Below are 19,524 nucleotides of genomic sequence, written 5' to 3'. Positions count from 1 at the left end.
CAAACGTCCTGGGTGCTCTATAATTTTAAGTCTGGACCTCTACTTGCAGTTTTAACATGTCCCCTTGGTCTCTGGCTAAAGTAATAGGTTATGTTGTCCTTACTCCATTCTGTGCCTGCTAGGAGCAGGTGTGAGCAGTGGGTGGTTGCGTTGGAAGGGAAAGCTAAGTGTTCCCCTTGAATGCAAACCAGCAGTATGGGAATGGGACCAAGTGGGCTGGCATCTTTTCCATCTGAGAGGGGAGCATGGGCGCAGAGAGGGCATTTCCTGCCTGCTTGCTCACTTTCCTGTCCGCATTTTGCGGGGTGAGAGAGATGGTGCTTGGTCTCCAACCCTTTATTTTTGTGCGTTAGGAGGTGTGGTGCTTGTCCTCTGCACTTTTGTTTGTTTGTTAGGGGTCGGTGGGTAAAGCAATTGAATTTCCAGCACGTTCACTCACCTGCCTGTGTTGCTTTATCTCCAGGTTGTTGTGTTTGAGGTGGGGGTGATGCGAGGGCATTTCCCATTTTCCTGCAAGGCCACTTGCCTTATGTTTGCTGTGTCACTCTGGATGTTGTTTGGTGCCTGTGGGGAGCATATGCAAAGTTAGGATTTTACCGCATGCTCGCTCAGATGCCTGTGCTGTGTTTGTTCAATGTGTGTGCTAGGTTTCTGGGCTTGCTGCCTACCCCACCCAGCCCTGTTTGCTTTGCGGCATGTGGTGGAGGCCTGTTACGGGGGAGGGGGGAAGCCAGAGCCTTTCCCTGGTTGCTTGCCCACCCACTCCTTTCTTTTGGTGGTGGCTGCCAGGATTGGCACTTCATGCAGTGGGGAGGTGGCATGGATGAAGCTAGCGTGTTTCCCTACTCTCTTCCCTTAATTTTGTTTACATCCACCCCACCACCCCAATTTTCTGGGCCCTCCTCTGCCCCTTCTGTTTTCCAGTGGCAGAGAGGCATCCCTGTTTCAGCTCTGTCCTTCCACCATCACGTGTTCGGAGACACATCAACAGCACATTTCTCTGTGTGTGTGTGTGTTTGTGTGTGTGCTCATGTGATATGGAGTTTGTCTGTGTGACTGAAGTCAGTTATAGCCCATGGAAGTTTATGCCAGTTAGTACTAATATGCTTAGTGGTCTTTTGTTCTTATGGTGCCACACAAGCCTCATTGTCCTTTTTAAAGTTGAGTTTCCCAATAATATTAAAAATGGGCACTCTCTTACTCATGATTTCTACATGTGATCTCCCCCAAACCACCTTAAAATCACAGATCTGCAATTTCCGGTTGGTTTGAGGGAGATCCCATAAAAAAATTATGTGGATCCATGCCTCTGATCCTTCTATGCATGCTATGGTTGTGCTGGCAAGTTTGTATGTTTGTATTTCTATGGCAGGAATATTTGGATGTTTGTGTTTGTGTTTTGTTTATTTGTTAGTAAATTATTTCATATTTGAACTATTTTGCAGTCTTGTCTTTCTGACCTCACAGTGGCCATCTTGGAAGTAGCCACAACCCCCCCCCCCATGGTGCCCATGTTGTGAGTAGCCATGCTTACACAGTGGCCATTTTGTCACTGGTGCCCATGGCACTTTGTCAGGTGCCCGCAGGCCAAAAAAGGTTGGGGACCCCTGCCCCAAAGCGACCGCATGATTCCTCCCATTTGTTGTGTGAATTAGTGAGGAATGGTATAGTTCTGTTGCCATATGGTTTACTGGATCAGATGCCATCTGGCTTATTGAATCAGCATATCACAACCTCAGCAAAACCCCAGTATGTGGCCTTGATTACATACAGGCTAGATTACTTTAATGTGCTCTATGTGGGACTGCCCTTGAAGATAATTTAGAAACTGCAGCTGGTACAGAATACGGCAGCTAGAACACTTGGCATTTGAATCATATCACTCCTACTCTGTCTCAGTTACATGGATGCCTGTAAGTTTCCAGGCCCAATTCAAGGTGTGGTTTTCAGCTTTAAAGCCCTAAATGGTTTGGGACCACATTATCTGGATGTCTACTTACACCTGTATGAGCTTGCCCAAGCATTAAGATCAGCATCAGAGGCCCTGCTCTCTGACCCACCAAGAGCCATTGGGTACTAGGTGGCCACTACGGTTTCTCAGTGGTGGCCCCACACTTTTGGAACTCCCTCCTCTGAGAAATATGTAGGGCCTCATCACTGCTGGCTTAAAAAAAACAACCACAACAACCACCCTGAAGGCACATTTATTCCAGACTAGATTTGGTGCTTAATATCATGTGTGTGTGTTTAACTGTAATTTGTATGTTAATGTTTTTTAGGGCACAATCCTATTGGGATAGGCAGCCGCCTCCGAACTCAGAGGCAACCACCTATCCAATGCAGGGCAGGAGCAGCGTGGAGGGGATCGTCCCCTCCGTGCTTCAGCCGCCCTGCATTCGCAGCTAAACAGCCAATTTTGGCTATCTAGCTGTGGGAAGGCGGAGCGGGGTGGTGGTGGATGCCGGCTGACGCATAGGAAGTGTCGGAATGGCACGTCCACCCGGCAAACCCTCAGGAACGCCCTGTTTTCATTGCTCCGCACTCCTCTTTTGAGGCAGCACAGGAGGGGTTGGAGGTCAGTTCTCAGGGAACCGATCTATCTTATGGCCGTCTGGCCCTTAAATATTGTAAGCTACCTTGTGAGAACAGTACACCAGGCAGGTTAAATTATTATTTCCACCAAAACCCTGATGATACACTGTCAACAAACTACTTACACTCATTTTGCTTAAATCAATAGGACTCCACTAAAATGTCCAAGTACTCTAATGTAAGTGGTTTGTGGACAGCAGCCAAAGACAGCTTCACCACTTAATAAGAGAGAGGAAAGAGACGGCATTCTGAAATGAAACCTCATGATTGCATGTCATCCTCAATTAGACACAAGGATGAAAGGATACATATATACCAACACCAATTCCAATTGAGGCTCATCTACCACACTGTCTGCTTATCTTAAAAAAGAAAGAAAGAAGCCCACAGATGTATTAATGGAATTCCACCAGCGTGCATTGATCAAAACCACCATCATGCTTTTTTAAAAATGGAGAAAATAAGCTAAAACAAACAATGCATACCAAACGCTCACTTGAAGAGCCTTTCTGTCAAATTGTTGGAGATACGAACAGTTCTTCAGCATCATTTACAAATGCTTTCCTTTCTCTAAACATAAGAATCATCCTTAATATAAACAACAGCTTCTCCCTTTAGAAGTCCAAGGAGCTGAGAAAGCTACACAGCTGAAAACAGAATGAATCACAAACAGATTTGTATTGGAGTTTTTTTTTAAGCCTGATCTGCCTGTTTTCCTGGCACATGATCTAACTTTGCCAGTGATTCTGGATTAACATCCTTAACACATGATCACAGGAAAGGGTTTGTGCTAGGGATAAACAGTCAATTTCGCATGTGTTGATTCATAAGTCTGCTCCATCCCATTTCTGCATTGATATATAATTTTTAAAATTCTGCACAGAAATTTGTATGTAAATATATTTTAAAATACATATGTTATGTAGTTTTTTACAAAATATACATTTAGAAATGTATTTTATCTAAATGTAAGTATTTCTAAGTGCATTTATTGCAAGATAGCTTTTAAAAGGCATTTTGGTGTGCATTTTGCGCCAACAACATGCATTGCAAAATTCAGAGAAGTGTGAAATCCAGAAGATGATTACATTCTGGATCACATTTTACTCTAGTTCACCTTGGAAATCACAAAGACTGAATTCCTTAAGTATCCCTAGTTTGTGCTTGTGATACAGGCAGTAAGTTCCCAGGAAAGGTGGTACCGCAACACCTTCTTGTAGAGATTCCCTGGGGCCTTGCTGGTTTTAACCCACAACTAGAAGCACTCTTCTTTTAGAGAGGATTGTGCATCCAAGTAGCAACCTCTGACCCAGTCCAGGATCCTAAGATCGTATACACTCTTAACTGGAAGTAAGCCCCATTGAACTCAGTGGGACCTACTTCTGTGTAAACATGTATTACATGTCCACTCAGAAGTAAGCCCCACTGAGTTTAATGGGGCTTTGTTGTTGTTCAGTCGTTCAGTCGTGTCCGACTCTTCGTGACCCCATGGACCATAGCACGCCAGGCCTTCCTGACCCCCAGGAAAATGGGGATAAGATTGCAGCCTTAATCTACTTGCCCCTTTCCTAAAGAAAAAAAAATCTGTTATTACAAGAAGGAACATTCTTCTAGAGCCAGCATCTAGTTTGCCATAGCCTAGCACAGAATTGTGCTTTTATTTTTTTGTATCATAGAATATACAAAGGCCAGTCTATATTTTTTCTCCATTCAAGGCAATATAATTGATAATTTCTCTATGCCCTCTTAAAGCAATGTCATATGTTCATGGAGAAAGATAAAAAAGTAATGTAAATATATTTTTTCCAACAACCATTTCCAGTAAGGTAATATTGCCTTCTGTGTACAGTAATAATATACGGTATTTAATTATGATCTTATACTGTATTTTTGTACATTGCTTAGAAATTCCTTTTAATGTAAAGGATTCCTAAATATTGTTAAATAAATAAATAAAAGTAATTGACAATTGAACAACTGCAGCATATTTTAGGGCTCCAGGGTTTAATCAATTAATTGGTATGGTTAATTAATTTTAAAAAACGCTGTATGGATTAAAAAGATGCCTCAGTGAATCAGGAAGTAGGTTTTTATTTTATTTTTCTAAAATACAAGTACTTATACAACTTGGAAATAGTGAGCGTCATCTTAAGGCTGCAATACTACACCCACTTACCTGGGAGTAAGCCACACTGAGTTCAGTGGGTTTTTCTTCTGAATAGACATTTGTTGGATTGTTTTGTAAAAGCGGCATTCGCATTCCCTCTTCTGTCACCCACAGGAGGAAAGGCCACTTGCATAAGACTGGACTGTTGGATTTCTTTAACTAGGTGACAGCTCTAATATTTTTAACATTCGCTTTCATTACTATATACTGGGTTCCTGCCAAAGGAATAAATCTCATATAAGCCACCCAGTTCTCACTACTGTAGTCCAAACTAATTCAGTATGGGCAAATTGACAAAAACCTGTTCATATTTATTTAGATCAGCCTTCCCAACCTGGGTCCTTCCAGATGCTTTGGCCTACAAATCCCATCATGCCTAGTCATTGGCCATGCTGTCTGGGGCTGATGGGAGTTGTAGTCCAAAACATCTAGAGGGACGCAGGTTGAGGAAGGCTGATTCAGATACATTGAAAATGTTACATTTTAAATGATGTATATGGTCAGAAACAGTGTTAGAGTTTTGAACTATGTACACAGAATGTCTCTTAAATTAGAGAAAAAGAATCCATTTAACTCATTTTATATATTTTTTAAAAGCCATTGTGGATAAGGATATAATCTAGCAATCTTGTGTAAAGACAATCTTTCATTATTAAATTTTTGCCTAAACAAGTTTCTCTTGTTGTTGTTCAGTCGTTAAGTCATGTCCGACTCTTGGTGACCCCATGGACCATACCACACCAGGCCTTCCTAGGGATGGACGAAAGTCCCTTACCTGATCCCACAGCTTGTTTCACGGTGGGGGGGAGGCGCTCCGTCCCTCCCTCCTATCACAGCTGACTTTGAAAAAAAAAAAGTGCGTACGCAAATGGCGGCGCCCATGGACACTGCCATTTGTGTTCCTTATTTGGGCACGTGTAGTCTACGTAAACATTTACGTGGACTACGGCGAAAATGCTATGCTATGCGTTGCCCTTATTTTCACTGTAGTCTACGTAAATGTTTACGTAGACTACACGTGCCCAAATAAGGAACGCAAATGGCGGCGCCCATGGGCGCCACCATTTGCATACGCGCTTTTTTTTTTTCAAAGTCAGCCGTGAATCTTTATGTAGCCTATCACGTTTGTTGTTGTTGTTGTTGTTTTTATTTGGAAATGGCGGGAAATGGCGGCGGCAGCAGCCGGTCAGAAGACCGGCTGCCGCCGCCGAACTGCCACCGGGAGCCGCCACCGCCAGGGACATTCGCACAAGGTAAGTCCCATCCTGGGGGGGGGGCGGACCGTTTCTCCACCAATTTCGGGGGGCCGAATGCGTTGGCATTCAGCCTCCCGGAGATTTGTGGAGAAATTCTCTGACATCCCTAGGCCTTCCTGTCCTCCGCTCTCTCCCGGAGTGTGCTCAAGTCCATATTCATTGCATCGGTGATGCTATCTAGCCATCTCATCCTCTGCCGTCCCCTTCTCCTTTTGCCTTCAATCTTTCCCAGCATCAGGGTCTTTTCCAGAGAGTTTTCTCTTCGCATCAGGTGGCCAAAATATTGGATCTTCAGCTTCAGTATCTGTCCTTCCAATGAGCAGTCGGGGTTGATTTCCTTTGGGATTGACTGATTTGACCTCCTTGCAGTTAGGGATGGCGGAGAATTCCACCACGGATTTCAGTGAGGCCGAATGCCAGTGCATTCAGCCCCTTGAAATCTGTGGTGGAACGGCATCCTGCCCCCCCGTGGAATCCCCCCGGGACAGCACTTACCTGGGGCAGATGCGGTGGCGGCGGCAGTTCTGGCGGCGGCTGGTCTCCTGGCCAGCCGCGCTTTGGCTGCTGCCGCCGCCATTGCCATCCTTGCAGCCGTGATAGGCCATGTAAGAATTTACGTAGCCTATCACAGCTACCCCCACAAAAAAACCAAGCGTACGCAAATGGCAGTGGCTATGGTGGCCGCCATTTGCGTTCCCTATTTTTCGCCGATTTATCTTATGTAAATATTTACATAAATTCTTACGGAGCCTATCACGGCTGCCTGGCTGGACCCAAATGGCAGCCGCTGTGGCGGCCGCCATTTGCGTCTGCAGCAGCCCATCCGCCGCCAGAAATCCAGCTGTGGATGGCTCGGAGTCGGCCGTCAAGGATTCCAGGGGGGAGGACCGGATCGCCTGCCCCCCCATTGAGGATTCTGGGGGGAGGGACGGAGCGCCTCCCCCCCCACTGCGAAAGATTCCGCGAAAAGGTAAGTGACTTTTGTACATCCCTAGCAGGGGACTTGTAAGAGTCTACTCCAGCACCATAGTTCGAAAGCATCAATTCTTCTGCGCTCAGCCTTTCTTATAGTCCTGTTCTCACAGCCATACGTTACTACTGGGAAAACCATAGCTTTGATTAGACGAACCTTTGTCGGCAAGGTGATGTCTCTGCTTCTTACTATGCTGTCTAGGTTTGCCATAGCTTTCCTCCCAAGGAGCAAGCGTCTTTTAATTTCATGGCTACGGTCACCGTCTGCAGTGATCTTGGAGCCCAAGAAAATAAAATCTGTCACTGCTTCCATTTCTTCCTCTTCTATATGCCAGGAAGTGATGGGGCCAGATGCCATGATCTTCGTTTTGTTAATGTTGAGTTTCAAACCAGCTTTTGCACTCTCCACTTTCACCCTCAACAAGAAGCTCTTGAGATCCTCTTCGCTTTCTGCCATTAGGGTGGTATCGTCTGCGTATCTGAGGTTGTTGATAATTCTCCCGGCAATCTTAATTCTGATCTGTGATTCATCCAACCTGGCGTTTCTCATGATGTACTCTGCATATAAGTTAAATAAGCAGGGCGACAATATGCAGCCTTGTCGTACTCCTTTCCCAATTTTGAACCAAGCGGTTGTTCCATGTCCGGCTCTTACTGTTGCTTCTTGACCCCCGTACAGGTTTCTCAGGAGACAGGTAAGGTGGTCTGGTACTCCCATCTCTTTCAGAATTTGCCACACAACCTGAAAAATGGAAATAATGTGACTAGTGTTAAGACCGATTCAACTATGTATCTTTCCTCACTTGCATGAAGTGTGCAAAGTGACTGGATTACTCCAGATCAAACACTGCAGAGAGTACATTCAGATGGAACTTTGGAACTTTCCCATATCAACCACCACAGATGAGACATTTTATATCATGTCTCCTAAACAATCCAAATATTTTCAGTAGTTATCACAAAAACCTCATAAGCCACCAGTACCTCATTCCAAGGAATCTGAAACCCTGAATAAACACTTGCACAGCTGGAGTTCTCACCACTCAACATATTGGGAATGCACGTAACAATATAAACCAGTTCAGAGCTTGATGAACTACATGAATCTTTTGTGTAAACCGAAATAGCATGTACAGTACATCCTCTAATTGAAAGATATACGTAGCTGCCACAGTTTTACTGCCAGAATTACTCCCCCTCTCCCTCCAGACTGATACAACAATTTAAATTTAGCAGTATCCTTGCAAAAGAATGCTGGTGCTGGCACATTTCATTTTGTGCAAACAGCTATTCATTGCCATTCAAATGTAAAACCCAGCCTAAGGACTTCAAACATGTATCAATACTTTGTCTAGATTGGTATTTAGTGGCAGTGCAATTAAATTATATTGGGTTGGATCTAGACATTGTCATGTTTAGAGTAGACCCATTGAAATCTTTTGGACTCAATAGAGTCATGACTAAAGTCTCATTGATTTCATTGGGTCTGCTCTAAGCATGACTAAGTCTGGATCCAACCCAGTGTGTTTTACAAACTAAAAAGAAAAAAATAAATCTTGATGAGGAATTCTCTTAATTGCATTGTCAGTCTAGGAATATCTGGTGAAGTGGAACTTTATAAAAATGTAAATCAATTGTTGCTGCATTACAGTCAATGAAATTGGAAAAGGGTAGAAAGTAGAGAGCATCAGGCAAGAAGTACAAAAGCAGGAAAACCCTGGTTCTGACTTCAGTGGCTTTACAAATTTGTAGCAGAAGGAATTTGGCCGCAGCCCTCAAAAGGAGCTGCTGTAATTAACTAATGGCATGACCTAGGGCAGGGGAATCTCCGGCTGTGGGCCTAATCCAGCCCACAGATATTCCCACCTAGCCCCTGAACAGTTTGGGTCCCTCTGTGGGCTCTGCCCCCTGACCGAGCCCCACTCCCAGGAATCTACTAGGGTGGAAAATCCTCCTAATTGAAGGTAACAGGAGGGTACTCCTCCCCACCCCCTCACAAGTACCCTGGAGGCTACCAGAGGCTAGAGGAGAAGGCCACAAATGATCACTGATCAGAAATAACGGGGTTTCTGCGTGGTCTGCCTCTTGAGCTCCCAATTGGAAGGGCAAGTGGCTCTTTGTCATCTGGGGGACTGTGGTGTGGGCCAAGAAACAAAGTGGCCCCAGCCAAGGCCCTAGGGTGTTGCCAATGTACATCTGGATGATTGCCAAAGTTTGTCCTGTCATATACACTCTGTTAGGAGACGAATTTCATGTTGCAACCCAACACCTACCCAGCAATCTGCGCCTTTTAGATGAGCACGAAGTGAACCACTCAGAGAGCTTCAGTTATGGGGCTGTATAGAAATGTAATAAATAAAGAATATAAAGAAATTCAGCAGGTGAAGTGTTTCCTTGCATGCAGTGATGGTATAAATGTCAGCAGCTGTTGAATTCATGCCTGCGATGTACGCGAGAGCTTCCTTTTCCAGCAGGCTGTTCATTTAGCCAGGCCAGTTAAGATGAGGTGTGGGTATACTGGAAGTCTGGGGGGGAGTTTGATGTGGATAACCTACATCTACTCAGTCCCAACTAGAACAAGGTTTACTATTGAGGAGGGGCCATTGCTCAGTGGTGGAGCACATGCTTTCCATGCAGAAGATCCCAGATTCAAACTCTGCCATCTCTAGTTAAAAGGATCAGGTGATGTCAAAGACCTCTGCTTGGAGAGCAGCTGCCAGTCAAAGCAAACAATAGAGGGCAAGATGGACAAATCCTTTGACCTGGTATAAGGCAGTTTTCTATGGGCTTCTCCACACCAGGTTTTTTATTCTGCAACTTACCAGGGCTTCTGCTTCTGGGTTCTTTGTGGGATTAAGATCGGCTCCTTACACGGGCTGGCATGGGCTTTTTTTCCAGGACTTCCTTTGTCTCAGGTTCTACATGTTTCATTATACAGCCACTAAATGGCCTTGTGTTATAGCGGAACTGCGCAATTTCACACAGCCATTAAAACGGCATGATATTTATTACTGGATTGTCCCCGATCTATTTTAAAACTGGGATAAAAATCAAAAAGTGTGGGAGGTGCCCTGGGGATTGACGACGTCATGAAAAGGACCCGCAATCTTCTGCGAGTGACCAATCACAAGTGTGCAATAAAAGCTTCATGTAGAAATGCTCTATGTCTCTATCAATTCTAGGTACAATTGCAACATTGTGGGCTATATCATGGGGTGTGCTATATCATTATTATGCTGGTGGTTTCCCTGCTTCTGCCACACAGGGGGTGCTTCTAGACGGAGGGCTCCTCGTGCCACCAATGGAAAGGCATTGATTGTGCAGCTATTCCTTCTTTTGCTCCTTAACAGATTTTCTGTGGTAAGAAAAAAGATGGACGAAACAGTAGGAAAACGCAGGAACGTTATAAGTGGCAGACGAGGACGTCTGGACTCCCCGTAACATTCCATTAAGGAGGCCAGGAAATTGCACCATAAAAGCTTTGTCTGGAAGCACCAAGGGAGAGGGAGATGCTGTATGCAATGATGTCGCACCATTATTTGTGTCTCTTGTATCATTTAGCTTGTCCCTTAGTCCAGATAAGTAAATTGCATCTGCCAGTGGCCCCATGTGCAAGGATGAATTGCTGGAGTGATGATCTCTTTTGGGAAATTATGTGAATTATTTAGGAACAGGGTTTTGTTTTGTTGTTTTAAGGAAAATATTTTTTAATAATTAAAACCATACTACTCAGAACAGGATAGGCAATGTGAAGCCCACGAACTCCTCCTGAGTTTTATTTTAAAATATTGTTTTAAAATGTCTTACCAGCAGCTGGGATTGCTTCACAGCCAAATGAGAGCCGCCTTCTTTACCATGAGTGCCTCTGGACTGCATGTGGGGCTCAGCGACATTCTTAGGAAATTAAGATGGTGGATGACTGCAGCTCACCCTTTCCTTTGCAGCGTGCCCAGCCACCAAGAAAAAGGTGTGTGTGTGTGTTGGGGGGAGACGGACCCCAGCTGCTGCTGTCTGGCCAGATGTGGGGGGGCTAAAGAGAGTATCACGGAGCTAGGAAAGGGCAGTGGTAAGCCAGCAGGGGGTTGGGGAAGCCAGAAGCCAGCCGGGCAGGTGGAGATCCAGCTTCAGCAACCTGGGTAGTTGGGGATGATTGTATGGTTATATGTCTGAATGGATGAGGTGGGGGAGTTGTTGCCAGCACTCTGGTAGGCTTATTTACATACTTGCTCTCACCAGAATCACTCTGCTGGATGGATACAAAAATCACACTAAAACAATATACCCACAGAAATGAATTAGGTTTCGAATATACCTGCAGAAACTAATTAGGCTAATAATAAAGCAAAAAAGCAAAGTAACTTCTTTGCTCGCTACTGCTTCCAGTAGAATGACTGATAACAGTGTATCATGGCCCATAGCCTTCAGTCAGGGCACTTACCCAACATTAAGAGTTTTATGGGAACCATTGGCCCATGCTGCAGTCCGGAGCAGGAAATGAAATCCAAAAGCTGTCCTCTCTACCTGTTTAATCTCTAGGCTTACTAGGGGTATACAGCCTCCATTTTGGCAGATAAATACCAATGCACATGACATAATCCTCCCAATTCACAGACCATGGAAGATTTCCCTCCTCCCCACCAAGAGGCTGTATCCAGTCCTATATAGAGTAGACCCATTGAAATGAATGGGACTTGAGTTAGACTAACATTGGATACAGCTCAGGCTGTCTGTATCATTGTCTTTCTCTGCAGTGTAATCTTTAACCCCTTCTTTCTCCAGATCCCACTTACCATCCAAAGATCACAAACATAGCTTTTGCCTCTCTCTCCTGCCCTATATCTCACCCCTTATGCTATCCCCAAACCACTCTTTCCCTGTCCTGCCTACTATCCTCTATCTGTCTCTCTCCCTCCCTCTCTCTTCTTTGATGTAGGTGCTGTTTTGCTTCCTCTTTCACTGCTCCCTTTTCTCTCTCCCTGACACATGCGCTATTGGTAGCAAGGCTTCACTGTCGCAAATGTAATAGAGTACAATACAAATCAAGATGGTAGCTTAGAGTAAATGGGATGATCCCAACTGTATTTTGCTCCATTGATTTCTCAGTCTCACTGGAATATGATCCGTAAGCCTTTTTCAACTTTTAACAAGCATTTCAACTATCATCTGTTGCTTCCTTGAGATTTCAGATTTATGTAAAAATGGAAGCTCTATACACTATTTTTCTTTTGCATTAGGATTCTGTCCAATTTCCAATTCCCAATTTAGATTACATGCTCAGAAAGTAACTCCAAACGTTTGCAGCGTTTGAAGGTCACGGTGCTATTGATTGATTTCCAGTTATAATGTATGTTGTCCTAACATAAGGAGCGGGTGAGAGTTTGCATGGCTGTTTTTCCCCTTCTTCTCCTAAATCTGGACTAACTCCAAAAATATGAGGATCAAAGCATCTGGACTTGTTGCTTTTATGTTTGGCACATAAAGAGGCTGGCAGTCCCCGATGTGGTCTTGGCTGGGCTCAAGTTGTTTTCCTTCTCTGATGTGAAACAGTTGGGACTCACAGACCCTCCAACACTTAAAGTGGACTAAATAAAAACTGGCTTTTAAACTTGCCAAGTGCATGAAAGTGCCAGTCCCCACAGTTTTTCAAAAGTTATTAGCTATGGCATGCTCTCCCCCTCCCCTTTCCTTTTCTTGTTTTTAAGGAAAGTATGCTCTAAAAAATGGACATTTGCTTGAGAAATAGGTACATTTATTTCATGAATCTCAACTTACAGTTTTTGATCTGGCTTCACTCTGTCTGGACAGTTGGATATTGTGATATTCACATGTCTTGGATACCAGCAACATAGGCAAAATTGGCTCCAGGCCATTTCAAAATGAGGTTTCTGTAGAACTGATCCCTCCACACTTTTTCTAATTCAGCAGGTCCCTGAGATGGTGGTGGTAAAGTGGGAAGAGTAACATACAGTCAGTTCAAGAGTGTGCTGTCACTTCCTATGCATGGAGCAGCCAGGGCCACATGGCCGATGTGGAAGAAGGAATGTATGACCTGGTGTGCCCTGGTTAAACTGCTGCTTCCTGGTAGCGATTTCTGCAAGCGTGGCAGCCAAAACATGTGCTGGCCTGTGCACTCATCCTGGGAAAAGTTGTACTCCTTCTGGCATCAGGTGAAGACCTTTTTATTCTCCCAGTATTTTAGCATTTTAGCTTCCTAGTCTTTTAGCTTTGGTATTTTAAATCTGTATTTTAAATCTCTGCATTGCTGCTAGGTTTTATTCTAGTTATACTGTTACATTGCAGTTTTAAGATTTTATATTTTATATTGTTTTATTCTGTGCTTTGTGGTTTTAATTTTTGTGAACCGCCCAGAGAGCTTCGGCTATTGGGCGGTATAGAAATGAAATGAATGAATGAATGAATAAATAAATAAATAAATAAGTGGCGGTTACAACCAGGGATGGATCAGATCAGGGGTTGCTTTCATCTATGCAGCTCCACATCCACATAAACAAACCTGATGTATGATGAATTAAGTCATCATGAGCACAGTCAGACTCAAATCCTAGGATCATTGTGACAATGACCCAGTTTGCACATCATGACAACCCAGTTTTGTGTGTGTGGGGGGGTTCCAACCCTGGGATTTATTTATTTGTTTATTTATTAAATTTATTAATCACCCATCTGGCTGGTCACCCAGCCACTCTGGGCGATTTACAACAAAATAACAATTTAAAACAATAAAATACTACATTAAAAATATCATATTTCTAAAAATACCCTAACCCACCCCAAATGCCTGCCTGAACAACCATGTTTTTAATGTGTGGCAGAAGCTTATTAAAGAGGGAGCATGGTGGAGTTCCCTAGGGAGAGAGTTCCACAGAGTGGGGGCCACCACAGAGAAGGCCCTCTCCCTCGTCCTCACCAGCCTAGCTGTCCTGGCTGATGGGACAGAGAGAAAGCCATCCGAGGCTGATCTTGTTGAGCGGCCCGTCTGGTGTTGCTGGAGGCACTCCTTGAGTTGTTGTGAATGAAGTGTTAGTGAGTGAACATGCTAGTTCCTGCTGCTCAGTTGTATCCGCTGTGAGCAGGAGGAGCTAACCAACCCTTAATGTTGTTAAGCATGATGCGTGAATTGGGAATACTGGATTGTTGGGGTAGAAACAGCCCAGAGTTAGAACCCATGGTCAAGCTATGGTTCCTAACTCTGGATTGTCTCTCCCCCAACAACCCAGAATTCCTGGGTCACATGTCACACTGAACAACCCAAGGACAGAGTGTTCCTAGGTTGTTTAGCCCCAGCAGGAGCAATCGGGTAGCAGGAACCAACGTGTTCAGTCACTCCCGCTTCTTTCACAGGACAGGGTTTTTTTAAACCCTGGGTTATTGTGATGTTTGAAATGGGTCATTCTGTCTACCCCTAGGATCTTAGCTAACTATGGGCCAGTTCACACAGCTGGAAATGTAAAAATACTGTGCACACAGTGAGGCAACGGCCCGTACCCATCCCTGCAGTAAATATAATGCATACATTTTGGGATGCAATACACTTGATACTCATGATCCTTCCACACTCCTTTATATATAGACACATGGACATATAGATACATAAATATCTATGTCTAACGGGGGAAGAGAAAGAGAGATGCATATCTATTCAGTGCATTTATGCTCTAAATGTATGCTGGGAAGTCAGGAGACTACCACACGTACCTATTTCTAAATTTCCAGCTTTGGGACTGTTTCCCCTCTATCTACCTCGCAGTGCTCTCCGGGACTGGGACTCTGTCGCTCAGTTCCACGAACTGCTTTGCGTTTGCATCACTTCGCAGGGTCAGGCTTTGCGTATGCATCACTTCGCAGGGTCAGGCTTTGCGTATGCATCACTTCGCAGGGTCAGGCTTTGCGTATGCATCACTTCGCAGGGTCAGGCTTTGCGTTTGCATCACTTCGCAGGGTCAGGCTTTGCGTATGCATCACTTCGCAGGGTCAGGCTTTGCGTATGCATCACTTCGCAGGGTCAGGCTTTGCGTATGCATCACTTCGCAGGGTCAGGCTTTGCGTATGCATCACTTCGCAGGGTCAGGCTTTGCGTATGCATCACTTCGCAGGGTCAGGCTTTGCGTTTGCATCACTTCGCAGGGTCAGGCTTTGCGTATGCATCACTTCGCAGGGTCAGGCTTTGCGTATGCATCACTTCGCAGGGTCAGGCTTTGCGTATGCATCACTTCGCAGGGTCAGGCTTTGCGTATGCATCACTTCGCAGGGTCAGGCTTTGCGTATGCATCACTTCGCAGGGTCAGGCTTTGCGTATGCATCACTTCGCAGGGTCAGGCTTTGCGTATGCATCACTTCGCAGGGTCAGGCTTTGCGTTTGCATCACTTCGCAGGGTCGGGCTTTGCGTATGCATCACTTCGCAGGGTCAGGCTTTGCGTTTGCATCACTTCGCAGGGTCGGGCTTTGCGTTTGCATCACTTCGCAGGGTCAGGCTTTGCGTTTGCATCACTTCGCAGGGTCGGGCTCCAACAGCAGCTTCAGCACAATCGCTTCATTCCCTCCGTGCCATTGTGATTTCTGCAGTCGCTCAAAAGCTGCCTCTTGACTGCACCTTCCACAGATCAGATGTTAATAGCAAGGGTTGCTGCAGAGGCATTTTTGGTGTCTATTCCCTGGCCCTGGAATCTTTTGGAAGAAAATCTGTTCATGCACTAATCAGAATCTTTGGAAGACTTTTATATTTGGCCAGGCAGTTAGTAGGCAGGAATAAGTGTGCGGTTACATTTAGCTGCATATTTATATAGTTATTTTCAATATATTAAAATGCCATGAACCTACAGGATAGATGGCTGTATACATTTCAGTACACAAATAATGGGTCTGGAGGCTGTTACTGGTGCTTGTCTGGAAACCTATCAATTAGTGCTGTCTGTCTCTTTATGCATGTCGTTTTCTTTTCATATTATCACTAGAAAAACATTGCACAAATACATTCTTTCCACATAAAATAAGTTCATAAAATACCGTGGGCCCATACTTACACTAAGTCACAGTATCAAGGCATTTTTTTAAGACCAAAAGAAAGAAAGAAAGTTTTGATTATATACGAGTAAACGAGCATATGTGCAATTACATTCTGGGTGCAATGTTTACTAGTTAGATTTTGGCATTTTATTTTATTAGTTAAGTTTTACATATGGTTTCCATGTTTCCCAGCTGACATTGAGGGTACAATAGTGGAAGGAGGCAAAGATGAACCTGAACTCCTTCGGCACTGAAAAATCCATTTTGATCTGAGAGGAATTTCATTCAGATGTTAACCTATGCTGGTGAATAAATTATTGTTGTGTAATTCCATTATAAACAATTAAAGAAGATATTTCATCCACCTTGACATTAAACATCCCATATGCATATAAGGACAACATGCCAAATTATTCCTTTTAACAATTGCAGTTAGTGTGCCCACAATACTAATTTTAGTAACAACACAAGTGCCAGAGCAGTCCAGTAAATAAAGAGTTTGACCTGGTATTAGGAGATCTGGCTTCAGATCTGTCTCTGCCATGGAATCTATGAGCCATTTGAAAGTACAGAAATCACTTCTGGCAAAGCCTTTCCGAATTGTACCATTTGCATGTATTAAAAAAAGAGAGGAAATATATCCTGTACAATACCCAGAGAGGTTCCGGTGGATTACTGGAAAGGAGGATAGTAGTCAAGGAAGCACAGAGACAGTGTATCTTAGTCTGTCAACACTTGAAAAATCCATTACGGAGTTCAAATAGGAAAACAGGTTATGGAAACATCAGCTTAAGACAAACGTTTCCAGTCACTGGGACTCCGTTCATTATATGCCTGAGTGGTTCCAGGAACAACAGCAAGCTATGAAGCATTATAATGCCAAGTACAAGAAAGGCAATGTGGATGTTCTCCGGACTCTCATTTGTGGCAATTTCAGATTTTTCATATATCCCCTGCTTTGACCCGCTGCTCTGATCTCCTTCTGGAGTTTGGTGCTGATGGCTTGTCTTTGATCAAACTGCTGCCACTTTTCATAGGTACAGTGTGGGAAGGAGTCAATTTAGCACCCTTTTGCCCTAATAAATATAGTCTGGTTTTATTTACCTACAGTGTCACTTTCTAGAGAAACCCCAGTGCTTTGCCTGATGCAGATTCTGTTTATATGTTAACCCCCCATAGTGGACATCTTGTGGTTGCTTCCACGCCAACACCAATGTACAAAGTGTGCCTTGGATGTCCAGGAAAAGCAACAACAACAACTGAGCAAATATAGTATGACTAGCCCATATTTTATTAGACAAATTGAAATGGAATGAAGTGCTTGCATTTGCAGATACTGATGTGAATATGTAATTATTTATATTTCCCACCCTGGATATATAGTGGTCAGGGTTTAGTACTTCCACAAGTGTGGATCAGGTTTGATTCGTGGTCAGGAATGTTTTGTAGCTCAGTTGCAGAGCTGTCTTGCTTGCAAAAGATCCCAGGTCCATTCTCCAGCATCTCCACCTAAAAGGGGATCAGGTAGCAGGTGATGGGATGGATTTTACCTGATATTCTGGAGAGCTGTTGCCTGTCAGAGTACGCATTACTGGACTACATGTCTGACTTGATACAGGCTGGGTTTGCACATAATGCTAATCCATGGTATATGTTATTGAATTCTGGATTGTCGTGATGTGCAAACCCAGCTGCTAACCATGGTTTGTTACCATGAACAACTCAGAAAGAGAAGCCATGGTTTGTTTTTGGATTGCGAACTCTGGTTGTCTAAACCATAGACTGTTATGTGTGAGCCCAGGACCATGGGTCGTTTCACCAGACTACAACTTAGTTAAAAGTTTAGTAAGATTAGTTAAAATAACAACAACAACTACACAGCCGCTCTACATGCCGTACTACAGCCACAAAGGCAGTTGGGATACAGGGAGAGAGTGGGCAAAGGAGGAGGGAAACAAATAATCTAGGGATTGAGAAAACAAACTGTGGTTTGTTCAATTGTCTGCCAGACAAACCCTGGGTTAAATAAACTAAGGGTTAGTGTTATGTGCGAACCAGGTCCTATATATGTGACATGAGCTCAATAATAACTTGGTGGTCATGTGATTTGGTGAACAACACTTATTGGTAAATGCTGATAAAAATATTTGGTGTTAATGTCTCTAAAAACGGTGGCTGTCATCCCATCTTGTGGTAAGGAGTTCTAAAAGTTAATTATGCATTGTATGAAATCTTTCCTTCTGTTTGTCATGAACCTACTGCCAATCTGTTTCATTGGCTGGCCCTAAATTCTAGGATTATGAGAAAAGTTTCTCTCTCTCTCTCTCCATTCCAGCATAAGTGTATAAATCTCTGGCAGGTTTCCCCTTAGTCATCTTTTTTTTTCTAAATTAAAAAGCAAGAAAGCAAGCCTCAACCTCGTTAGCCTTTCACATGGGGAAGGTGTTCCACACTACTAATAATTTTCTGCAGTTGTGGTCACATTATTCTCAATGTGGCGGCATAATAGCTTTATATAATGGTGCTCTGATACTAGCTGTTATATTTCCAGTCTCATTGTTGATCATTTTCTAAACCCTGAATTTGTCTCTCTTTTTTCCCATTTCAATGCACACCAAGTTGACCATTTTAGTGAGCTTTCCACAGTGACCCAAAGATCTCTTTCCTGGGTAGTCACAGCCAGTTTAAACTTTGTCAGCCTATTTTAGAGATACCACAAATATTTGCACATTTCTATTTTCTGTGCCCTAACTGCATATCTGCTGTTGTGGATAAACTGTTGATCCAGGGGGAAAATGGGGTCACTAGAGGCTTAACAGTTCAATCCCATACATTTTTTCTCAGAAGTAAGTCTCATTGAGTTCAATGGATCTTACTCATAGGTAAATGGATATAGGATTGCAGCCTAAATAACTCAGACCTGCATTATCTCCTTGGTCTTGTGCACACTTCAGTTAGACTCAACAAGTTCCTTCGGCTGTGTGTGTGTGTCTTTTCATGAGGTACTGGAAGAGTTGCTTGGTTTCCAAGTGAGAAACAGTTACCTTTTCCTTCTCAGGTCCGGAACTGGCAGGACATACCTGCATTTTTATGCCTTGCATAACAAAATATGATAGATCATTTTCAAGAAGTCCTAGTTGTCAGGATATCTCACAAGGGCTTATTCTGCCCTTGAAGAATAAAAAGCAAAGCTAGATATTATATGCTTTTGTCACTCTCATGTGTTTTGAGAAATTATTACATGTCAGGACTTCATACCTCAAACAATATCTTTCTTTTGGGTCCTTGTATAGTAAAATATGGTAGCTGGTTTTCAAAAAGCCTCACCTTTTGGGATCTACTACCTGCATATCATCTCATTCTTCATTTCAGGGTTTGCAAAATAGTCTAGGATAGGAGACCTTTGTACCATTCTTTTGGACAGTCAGAAATTGCTGCCTATCAAGATGTCGTACCTGGAATGCCACCTGCCTCTCTGGTGTCTACTTACCAAAATATGATAGCTGGTTATC

This window comes from Heloderma suspectum, chromosome 3 (assembly GCF_057233095.1).
Source record: "Heloderma suspectum isolate Gila_16-S chromosome 3, 16-S_ref, whole genome shotgun sequence".
Lineage (NCBI taxonomy): Eukaryota > Metazoa > Chordata > Lepidosauria > Squamata > Helodermatidae > Heloderma > Heloderma suspectum.
Note: the sequence above shows the minus strand (reverse complement) of the source record.